This window comes from Vicia villosa, linkage group LG5, assembly GCF_029867415.1.
Source record: "Vicia villosa cultivar HV-30 ecotype Madison, WI linkage group LG5, Vvil1.0, whole genome shotgun sequence".
In the NCBI taxonomy this organism is placed as follows: domain Eukaryota; kingdom Viridiplantae; phylum Streptophyta; class Magnoliopsida; order Fabales; family Fabaceae; genus Vicia; species Vicia villosa.
Genome location: NC_081184.1, coordinates 68,575,304 through 68,585,669, shown reverse-complemented (window position 1 = coordinate 68,585,669; position 10,366 = coordinate 68,575,304). Strand labels below are relative to the sequence as shown.

The 10,366-nt window shown below is 40.3% G+C and overlaps 1 non-coding gene across 1 annotated transcript; it reads right to left on the bottom strand.

Moving 5' to 3' along the window:
- Positions 1–330: 330 nt before the first annotated feature.
- On the bottom strand, positions 331–437 carry LOC131608356 (small nucleolar RNA R71). The gene has a single exon (XR_009285621.1). It is a non-coding gene; the product is annotated as a small nucleolar RNA R71 (small nucleolar RNA).
- Positions 438–10,366: the final 9,929 nt, after the last annotated feature.

Here is a 10,366-nt window from a genome sequence, read left to right as displayed (position 1 = left end):
GCTGAACCGCATTCAAGTATCGCACCACCTGCGATTGAGGCAAACAATTTCGAACTGAAACCTTCACTGGTCCAAGCTGTTCAACAGAATCAATTCTCTGGAAGCCCTGTAGACGACCCCAATCTCCATTTATCCGTGTTCGTGCAATACGCCGACACTATCAAAGCCAACAACGTTAGTTCCGAAGCTATTCGATTACGCCTTTTCCCTTTCTCATTGAGAGATAGAGCGAGAGCGTGGCTTCAATCCCTGCCTTCCAATTCCATAACTACGTGGGACGAATTGAAGAGAGTATTCTTAGCGAGATACTTTCCGCCTAGCAAAACTGCTATGCTTAGAGGTCAAATCAACGGATTCACCCAGAAAGATAACGAATCGCTCTTCGAAGCTTGGGAACGTTACAAGGACATGCTTAGAATATGCCCTCATCATGGACTCGAACCATGGCTGATCATCCATACCTTCTATGGTGGTCTCTTATATAACACTAAAATGACTATAGATGCCGCTGCTGGCGGAGCATTAATGGACAAACCCCATGAAGAAGCATACAAACTCATAGAGAACATGGCACAAAACAATTACCAATGGGGAGGAGAACGAGCCGCTCTAGAGAAAGCCCAAACCAAAGGAGGAATGTACGAAATAAGTGGTATAGACCGCGTTAACGCTAAAGTAGACGCTTTAACTCAAAAGATCGAGAATTTAACCATCACTCCTTCAGCCACCGCTGCCGCTGTAGCACCTAACTGCGAGATTTGTGGATTGACTGGGCATGTAGTTGCTGAATGCCAACTCTTGACTGGAGTCCCATCTGATCAAGTAAATCACGCTCAAGGAAACCCTTATTCTAACACTTACAACCCTGGATGGAAAAACCACCCGAACTTTTCTTATAAGAACAACAATGCGTTGTACGCGCCTGGACAAGCACCTGCTGTACCACCTGGCTACCAAAAAGCGCCTGTAGCTGCTCAAAACACCCCTAGGAAGTCCAATCTAGAAATCGTGATGGAGAACTTCATAGCTTCCCAACAACAAACCAATAAAGACTTCCTGAATCAAAACATCCACAATAGCGAGCAACTAAAACAACTATCAAACAAAGTAGATGCTTTAGCTACGCATAACAAAATGTTAGAAACTCAAATCTCACAAGAAGCTCAACAACAAGCACCTACTGCTGCCCCTGCTGGCACGTTTCCTGCTCAACCTCAACCCAATCCTAAAGGACATGCGAACGCGATAACACTGCGAAGTGGAACTAATTACGATGGACCCATAGATCCTAGAACCCAAAACGTACCCATGTCACAACAAGAGCCAAAGGAAACCCAGAAGAAAACAACTGACGAACAAACTATTAAGACTAATGAGAACAATAACGAAGTGGAACCCGAAAAAGAGAAACCTTATGTTCCACCACCACCTTATAAGCCACCAATTCCTTACCCTCAGAGATTAGCTAAATCAAAAACCGAAGCGCAATTTAAAAGATTTGTAGAACTTCTGAAGCAATTAAACATAACCATACCATTCACAGAAGCCATAACTGAGATGCCTTCGTACGCTAAGTTCTTAAAAGAAATCTTATCAAACAAAAAGAAACTCGAGGATAACGAAACTATAACGCTTACCGCTGAATGTAGTGCTATCATCCAAAATAACATGCCTCCAAAACTGAAAGACCCTGGTAGTTTCTCTATACCCTGCGTAATTGGAAAAACCATCATAGAGAAGGCCTTGTGCGATCTAGGAGCTAGTGTTAGTTTGATGCCTCTTTCAACCTGTAAGAAACTCAATCTAGGTGAGCTTAAAGCAACAAGAATGTCTCTTCAACTAGCAGACCGTTCAGTTAAGTACCCTGTAGGAATGTTAGAGAATATCCCTGTTCGTGTAGGTCAATTCTACATCCCAACTGACTTCATCATTATGGATATCCAAGAAGATTCTAACATCCCGATCATATTAGGAAGACCATTTTTAGCAACTGCTGGAGCAATTATAGATGTAAAGCGAGGAAAGCTTACTTTCGAAGTAGGAGAAGAGAAAATAGAATTTATCCTTTCCCAATTCCTAAAAGCACCTTCTATAATTGACACATGCTGTTCTGCTGACATAATCGACGAGTGTGTCAAGGAAATAAAATCCGAACCAAATAAGGAAACCGAGATCCTAAGAATTCCTATGCCGCCAATTCTTGAAGATGACAACTGGCGTGAGGAATATCAAGATAACCACCTGAGTGAATGCTTAGCCTTAACTCCCGATCCTATACCTGGACCTAAGAAACCTGCTGTAGAACTAAAAACACTTCCTACTGATCTTAGATACGAATTTCTAGACGAAGAACTAAATCGACCAGTTATAGTGAACGCCAACTTAGGACGAACTGAGACTGAAAAATTACTTAATGTCCTAAGAAGATACCCTACCGCTTTAGGATACAACATATCAGATCTGAAAGGTATAAGCCCTTCTTTGTGTATGCACCGCATTATGCTCGAAGACGATAGTAAAACCTCTAGGGAACATCAAAGGCGAATAAACCCTATTATGAGCGATGTGGTTAAAAAGGAAATCCAAAAACTGCTAGAAGCTGGAATAATATATCCTATATCCGATAGTAAATGGGTTAGCCCTGTTCACGTCGTACCAAAGAAAGGAGGAGTCACTGTAATCACTAATGCAAAGGGAGAATCTGTAGCACAACGTACCCAAACTGGATGGAGAATGTGCATAGACTATAGGAAGCTAAATAAAGCTACCCGAAAAGACCATTTCCCTTTACCTTTCATAGATCAAATGCTCGAACGCCTAGCTAAACACTCACATTTTTGTTATCTGGATGGATACTCCGGATTTTTCCAAATTCCTATCCACCCTGACGACCAAGAGAAGACCACATTTACCTGTCCTTATGGTACATTCGCTTATAGACGAATGCCTTTTGGGCTCTGCAATGCACCCGCGACCTTCCAAAGATGCATGATGGCAATATTTGCCGACTTCCTAGATGGAATAATGGAGGTCTTTATGGACGACTTCTCTGTCTGTGGAGGAAGTTTTGAAACATGTTTAGAAAACCTTGAAATGGTGCTTAAACGATGCGTAAGCGTAAACCTAGTCCTTAATTGGGAAAAATGCCATTTCATGGTTCGACAAGGAATTGTACTTGGACACATCGTATCCGATAGAGGAATCGAAGTTGATAAAGCAAAAATCAAAATTATCGAAAACCTCCAACCTCCCAAAACCGTTAGAGAAATAAGAAGTTTTCTGGGACACGCTGGTTTTTACCGACGCTTCATTAAGGATTTCTCTAAAATAACCAAACCCTTAACTGAACTACTTATGAAAGACGCCGAATTTATTTTCACCGATAAATGCACTGAAGCATTTCAAACGCTTAAACAAGCATTGATCTCTGCGCCAATTATGCAACCTCCCGACTGGAATGAACCTTTCGAAATAATGTGTGACGCAAGTGATTATGCTGTAGGAGCCGTTCTAGGACAACGAAAGGATAAGAAACTACATGTCATATATTATGCGAGTAGAACCCTAGACGAAGCTCAGATGAATTATGCCACGACAGAAAAAGAATTATTAGCTGTCGTATTCGCATTAGACAAATTCCGTTCTTACCTGGTGGGAGCCAAAATAATCATATACACTGACCACGCCGCCATTAGGTACCTCCTAACCAAAAAGGACGCCAAACCAAGACTTTTGAGATGGATCTTGTTACTGCAAGAATTCGACCTGGAAATTAAGGATAAGAAAGGCACTGAAAATGTCGTAGCAGATCACCTCTCTCGATTAGAAAATCTGAAACCCGAACAAGTACCAATTGACGATGATTTCCCTTATGAAAGACTCATCGCCCAATTAGAGGCAAATGAATTCGAACCATACCATCCAAACTCTGAAACCGACAAATTAGCTGAAATAGCTTTAGCCCGATCTGACGCACCTTGGTATGCAGATTTCGTAAATTACCTAGCTGCTGGTGTGCTTCCTCCTGATCTAAGTTACCAACAGAAGAAGAAATTCTTCCACGACCTAAAACATTACTATTGGGACGACCCACTCCTGTTCAAAAGAGGCCCCGATGGAATCTTTAGACGTTGTGTACCCGAGGAGGAAATAAGAAGCATAATAACACATTGCCATTCTGCACCGTGTGGAGGACACCATAGCACATCTAGAACCTGCGCCAAAATCCTTCAATCTGGACTTTTCTGGCCCAACTTGTGGAAAGACGTCTATTTTGCTGTACTAAGCTGTGATAGATGCCAACGAACTGGAAACATTTCAAGACGCGATGAAATGCCTCAAAAAGGCATTCTTGAAGTAGAAATATTTGACGTCTGGGGAATAGACTTCATGGGACCGTTTCCGTCATCGTTTGGAAATCAATATATACTCGTAGCCGTCGATTACGTTTCAAAATGGATAGAAGCTATTGCTTCTCCTACAAACGATACACGAGTCGTTATCAAACTTTTCAAAAACGTCATCTTTCCTAGGTTCGGTGTGCCAAGATTGGTAATTAGCGATGGTGGTTCCCATTTCATTTCAAGAATACTTGAGAAACTCCTTCGAAAATATGGAGTGAATCATCGAATAGCCACACCATACCATCCACAAACAAGCGGTCAAGTAGAAGTATCTAACCGCGAAATAAAACAAATATTGGAGAAAACTGTTGCTATATCTAGGAAAGATTGGTCAACCAAGCTAAATGAAGCTTTATGGGCTTATAGAACAGCTTTCAAAACTCCAATAGGAACCACCCCATTCAAACTCGTTTATGGAAAATCATGCCACCTACCGGTAGAGTTAGAACATAAAGCCTATTGGGCCATTAAGAAATTAAACCTAAACTACACTGCCGCTGGTGAGAAACGACTTTTAGACATAAACGAATTAGAAGAACTTAGACAAGACGCTTACGAAAACGCCAAAATCTATAAAGAGCGAACGAAAAAATGGCACGACAAGCGTATATCTAGGAAAAATTTTAGCATAGGCGATAAAGTGCTCTTATTTAATTCTAGACTAAAATTATTTCCTGGTAAGTTACGATCTAGATGGTCTGGCCCTTTCGAAATAACTAACATATTTCCAAGTGGAGCGATAGAAATCAAAGGAGAAACCGTCAAACCTTTTGTCGTAAATGGGCAACGTCTTAAGTATTACCATCATCTCGAATACGATGAAAACATCGAAGTTTTTAAACTAGACGAACTGCCCGCTCTTTCGAAAAAATAGTTTTCTATTTTAAAATCGTCGAGCTTACGACATTAAACAAAGCGCTTGGTGGGAGACAACCCACATTTATTTATTTATTCTATTTATTTTCATTTTAATTTTAAAATTTTAACCTTTAATTTTCATTTAATTATTCTATTTTTAAATTATTCTAGATTTTAATTTTCTTATTATTTTTCATACATCTTATAATATTTATTATAATTATAACTGCCTTCTTAACTCGTGAAAATACTTCCTTTTTATAATTATAATTATTATTATAACTTGTTTTATTTAATTTTATTTGTTTTTTTTAAAAATGAACACTAGCCTAGTTCTAACTTAATCTCAATATTTTCAACTTCTAGGTTTTTCATTTAACTACTAACTACGATGCAAGAAGTTGATAACATGGAAGTTGTGTTCCGTGGTAGAGGACAAGAAGCAAGATTTAACAAGCTGGCTGGAAGACACATGGATTTGACTTGCTATCCTCACCAACCAACTATGGTGAAACTTGGTATCGAAGAAAGTATCCTACACCTGCTTAACCAAATTGGTTGGACTGGTTCTCACTTGTTCCGCAAGTTTAGCACTTACCGGAAGCTCACTCTGGAATTCTTGAGCTCCCTGACCTATCTCCCAAACTGTGGACAAGGACTGAAAAAAGGAGTTATTCTCTTTAGACTCTTTGGTATGGAGTTTAATTTCTGCATCCGAGATTTTGCTGAAATGTTAGAACTACCTCATGGACCTGATGCATACGCCCAAGTAGCTGAAGAAAACCTTCCATACTGGGAGTTGGAAAAATTCTGGGGCAAGATCACTGGAAACGACAACCCTGAAGAGAATGAATTTCAATCTGAGAACATCCACAATCCTGCTTTCCGCTACTTTCACAAGATCCTTGCTCACTATATTTTTGGAAAGCCTGATAATGTCACTGAAGTCACTAGAGAAGAGTTGTTCATCATGTTTTGTACCTCTCAGAATCGCCCGGTCAATGCCATCGCATTCATGCTAGCAAACTTCGAGCGCATCACGCAAGACGAAGTTTCGCCCATTAGGATCGGCGGATTTGTCACTATGATCGCTAATGCCATAGGAATGAGAGTGCCTTTGCTTAGATTGACACCTTTTGGTACCCATACCTCTATGGACATCAATTTCTGCTTTAATCGAGGTATCATCGGTAATCTTGGACCTGATTGTTTTGAATTGCTAATTGATAACAAAGTTTGGTATCAGTTCACCTTACCAAATCCTAGGACGAGTGTGCACAACCCTGCCAACTGGCTTTACTATGGTCAGATTCCTGAGAGAGAGCCATCACCTGAAACTCCTCAAGCTTATGAACATTTTGATGAGGAAATGCCTGCATCTGAATCTGAACCTGAAACGCCTCCTGGTTATTATGAACCTCTTCCCGTTGATGAACCCATTCCTGATTACGAACCTCTTCCTATTGATGAACCTATATCTGAGTATGAGCCTGAAACTTGTTCTGAAAATTCTGTTGATGATCACACTGTTGATATGACTGATGTCGAGGTCGAGCAACAACAACCCGCTACATCTACTGCATCGGTGAATCAAAGAATGCCTAATCTGAATACGCACGAACAAGCCATCACTGCGCTACAACAAGATGTTCAACATGTGCGCAATGAACTACACACTTTGCAAATGCATTTCTTTGATTTTATCGACACCGTAAATGCTCAGTTCGACGAAGTTTTCAAACACATTCAGTCTAATCAGAACAACAATAGACATGGCTAGATGTTACCGTATTAGACTATTAGATTTTATTCTAGTTTTAGTTATTTCTATTCCTAGTTTAGATTTGCATTTTTCTGCACTTTTGTTTTCTACTTCTGTTAACACTCAGTACTGGTTTATTATTAAATGCAAAATTCTTTTGATTACTGCTACTGTGTTATGTTACACTGCTATTGACTGCTATATATATACTTCCCTATAATTTTTTGCTGTTAATAGTATTTAAATCCGACACTGTTATGAACTGATGGACAATATTAATGGTATCTGTCAGTGCTGTCCAGTCACTTGCATGCGTGACCCACCTGCCTACAGCAGGAGACGCACGTCTCCATCTGTGTGGGGCCAGCTGACACGAACCAAAGGAACAGGAGACGCACGTCTCCATGCTCTGCCCCAGCAGACTGGCTGCCTGAGACGCACGTCTCCCAAGGCCAGCAGTCTGTTTGACCACGCAGACCACTCTCTTTCCCTCTTGAATTTTGAATTTGAATTTCAAAATTCATCTTTCAATCTTCTTCATTCTTCCCCTATTTATTCCATTTAAACTCCATTAACCTCATTCATCCTCCATCATTCACCTCTTAAACTCCATTCATTTCCCATTTCTCTATTCTATTCAAATTTCAAACACTACCATTAATCCATTTTAATTTTCCATTAACCACACCATTTTCAAACCTCACTATAAAACCACACCACCACCACTCTTCTTCTTCACAACTATCATACCATTCTCTACTTTTCTACACTACATTTCTATTTTTCATTTCCATACTCACCATGCCTCCACGTTCATTAATCCGTAGTGAGCGTCCCGAGAGACCACCTCCCGACCTTTCAAACATTATCTTCCGAGATGATGACAATGATGCTCAACGAACAAAATATGTTGCTTTCTACGAACGTTCGGTTGTTCCCACAAAATTTGTGAACACCGAGTGTCTAGAAACTTTGGGTCTCATTGATGGTGTTACCCGTCTGCTCACCAAATCTAGCCTCCACCATCTTTGTACCGAACCCGTACCTACTTATGAGCCGCTCGTCTTAGAATTTTTGAGTTCTTTCAACTACGACACTCCCTCTAATCAACCACTCTCAACCGGTAGCATCCAATTTCGGATGTTCAACCGTGAATATGCTCTCGAACAAGATGTCGTAGCTTCATATATGCATTTTAATCATGCACCAATTGCTCACCGCTCAATCTTTCAAGAACTCAATGGTCGATCTTGGGAGGATCTCGCTTTTGAATTTTGGTTCAATCTCACTGGAGAAAATCCTACTGGTTGGAGAGCTCTCCATGCTTCCCACATTCAAAACCCCGCTATACGTTATTTTCAACGTGTCTTGGGGCATACTATTTTTGCGAGATCTAACAACCACAAGGTAAACCAAAATGAATTATTTTTCCTTTACTGTGCGCTTAACAATATCCGTTTCAATGCCGCACCGTTTATGTTCCAACACATCCAAGGTTTAGTTAACGCCCCCGCTACAAATCCATTCTTGCTTGGAGGCATAATTACTACCTTAGCATGTGCTTTAGGTCTTGGTGACGAGCTCCTCTCACTCTCACATCTCATGAAGCCTGCTCAGTCACTCGATCTCACCTACTGCCGCGATTCCCACTTGGTTTCACCCCGCCACGATGGCCGCTACACTTTGGTCGTCAACAAAGTTCCTATTCCTTATGTTATCCTTCCATGCCCTGAAAGAATCAACATCCGTTATGTTCAACGTTGGAGGCTTATTGAAGACAACCCTCAAGATGACCAACAAGAACATCCTAATGAACCTATGGATGCAAATGAAGAAGAACTCAACCAAGGGCAAGCTGATGTCAACCAACCTCCTCCAAACAACCCTCCGCCTGTCACTCTTGAAGCCATGTATGCTGCTATTCAACGCCAAGATCAACTCGTTCAAGCTATGCAGACAAACCAAACTGAAACAATTAGGCTCATCAGAGAGATGCAACAGGAGCACCGTGACTATGCTATTAGGAACGAAAGTCAATACGCTGAAATTGCTACATATTTGCATGATCTTGACATTTGTGTGAACGACTCTCCTGATAGACGTCGCCGTGTTCGTACAAGAGGCGCGAGCAGTTCTCGAAACCGCAACAATGAGGAGTAGTTCTTATGCACTGAGGACATTGCATCATCTAAGTCTGGGGGAGACGTATTATTTCTATTTCCTTTAGTTTTATTTTTCCCTTCAGTTATTTCCCTTCCTTGTAATGTTTTTCAAATTCAATAAAGTATATTTATGGAATTTAAGTCTTATATGTATTTTTCCGTAGTTATTTCATTTTCTTCCATTTTCTTGAGCCATAACAAAAAAAAATTTTGCTCCTAAACGATAAACGCAAACCCCACACGTTTAAGAAATACAAAGCTACTCAAACACTCAACGCATTGAAACTGAATATAGTCAATATCCTTATTGTCCCAACACTCTAAAACCCCCGAGTATGCGTAACCGATTTGAGTACCCGTTGTACCAAAACCACCGACTTTAAGTTTTGAAATAACCCTTAGTAGTTTATTCTAGCAGTCGGCACCGTCTTAGATACAAACTACGCAGAGAGTCGATGAATATAAGTGTATGATCCTCATAATGATGTGCTCAACCATAAGAAGAAATGTGCCTACTAAGTAAGGTGATCCTCACAAGATCATTTAACCTAACGGTCGCAAATTTCAAATACAAAGAATTTAAAAAACTCACTGTCGATTGGTTCAGAAGTCATCTGGTAATGAACTTGGTAGGAAGGACTATTGTCCGATTCCCCACAATCTACAAGTGAATGCTAAGGAGTACACCACATATTGTGCCAGAACTCCGTGAGAAGGATCATAGTCACTAACCGACTACTCTGCTATGTGCGTGTCAAGATAATGGGCTTAATGTGATTGCGCGCGAATGAAAAGGGTGAAACATGATGACAAGTCAAATAGGTCGAGCTATAATGGCATGATTCGGATTGGTATGCATACTGGGAGTTGTTTAGTGTTGTTACTATAGGTTAATTGCTAGATTCATTATCATTATTTCCGAATAAGAACGCTATGTAGCTGAGTACGACTGAACGACATGGTGGAAGTGTGTTTCATTTATCTTTATCTTCTTATTTTGCTTGAGGACAAGCAAAGGTTCAAGTCTGGGGGAATTTGATAACACGATTTTATATCGTATATTTAGCTTAAAATCCATAGATATTTATAGCATTTTCTGTTTATTATTTTAATTTATTACGATATTACGCGTGTTTTTGCTTTGTTTCAGGTTTTACACTCTTACTATGCCGAATTGTGAA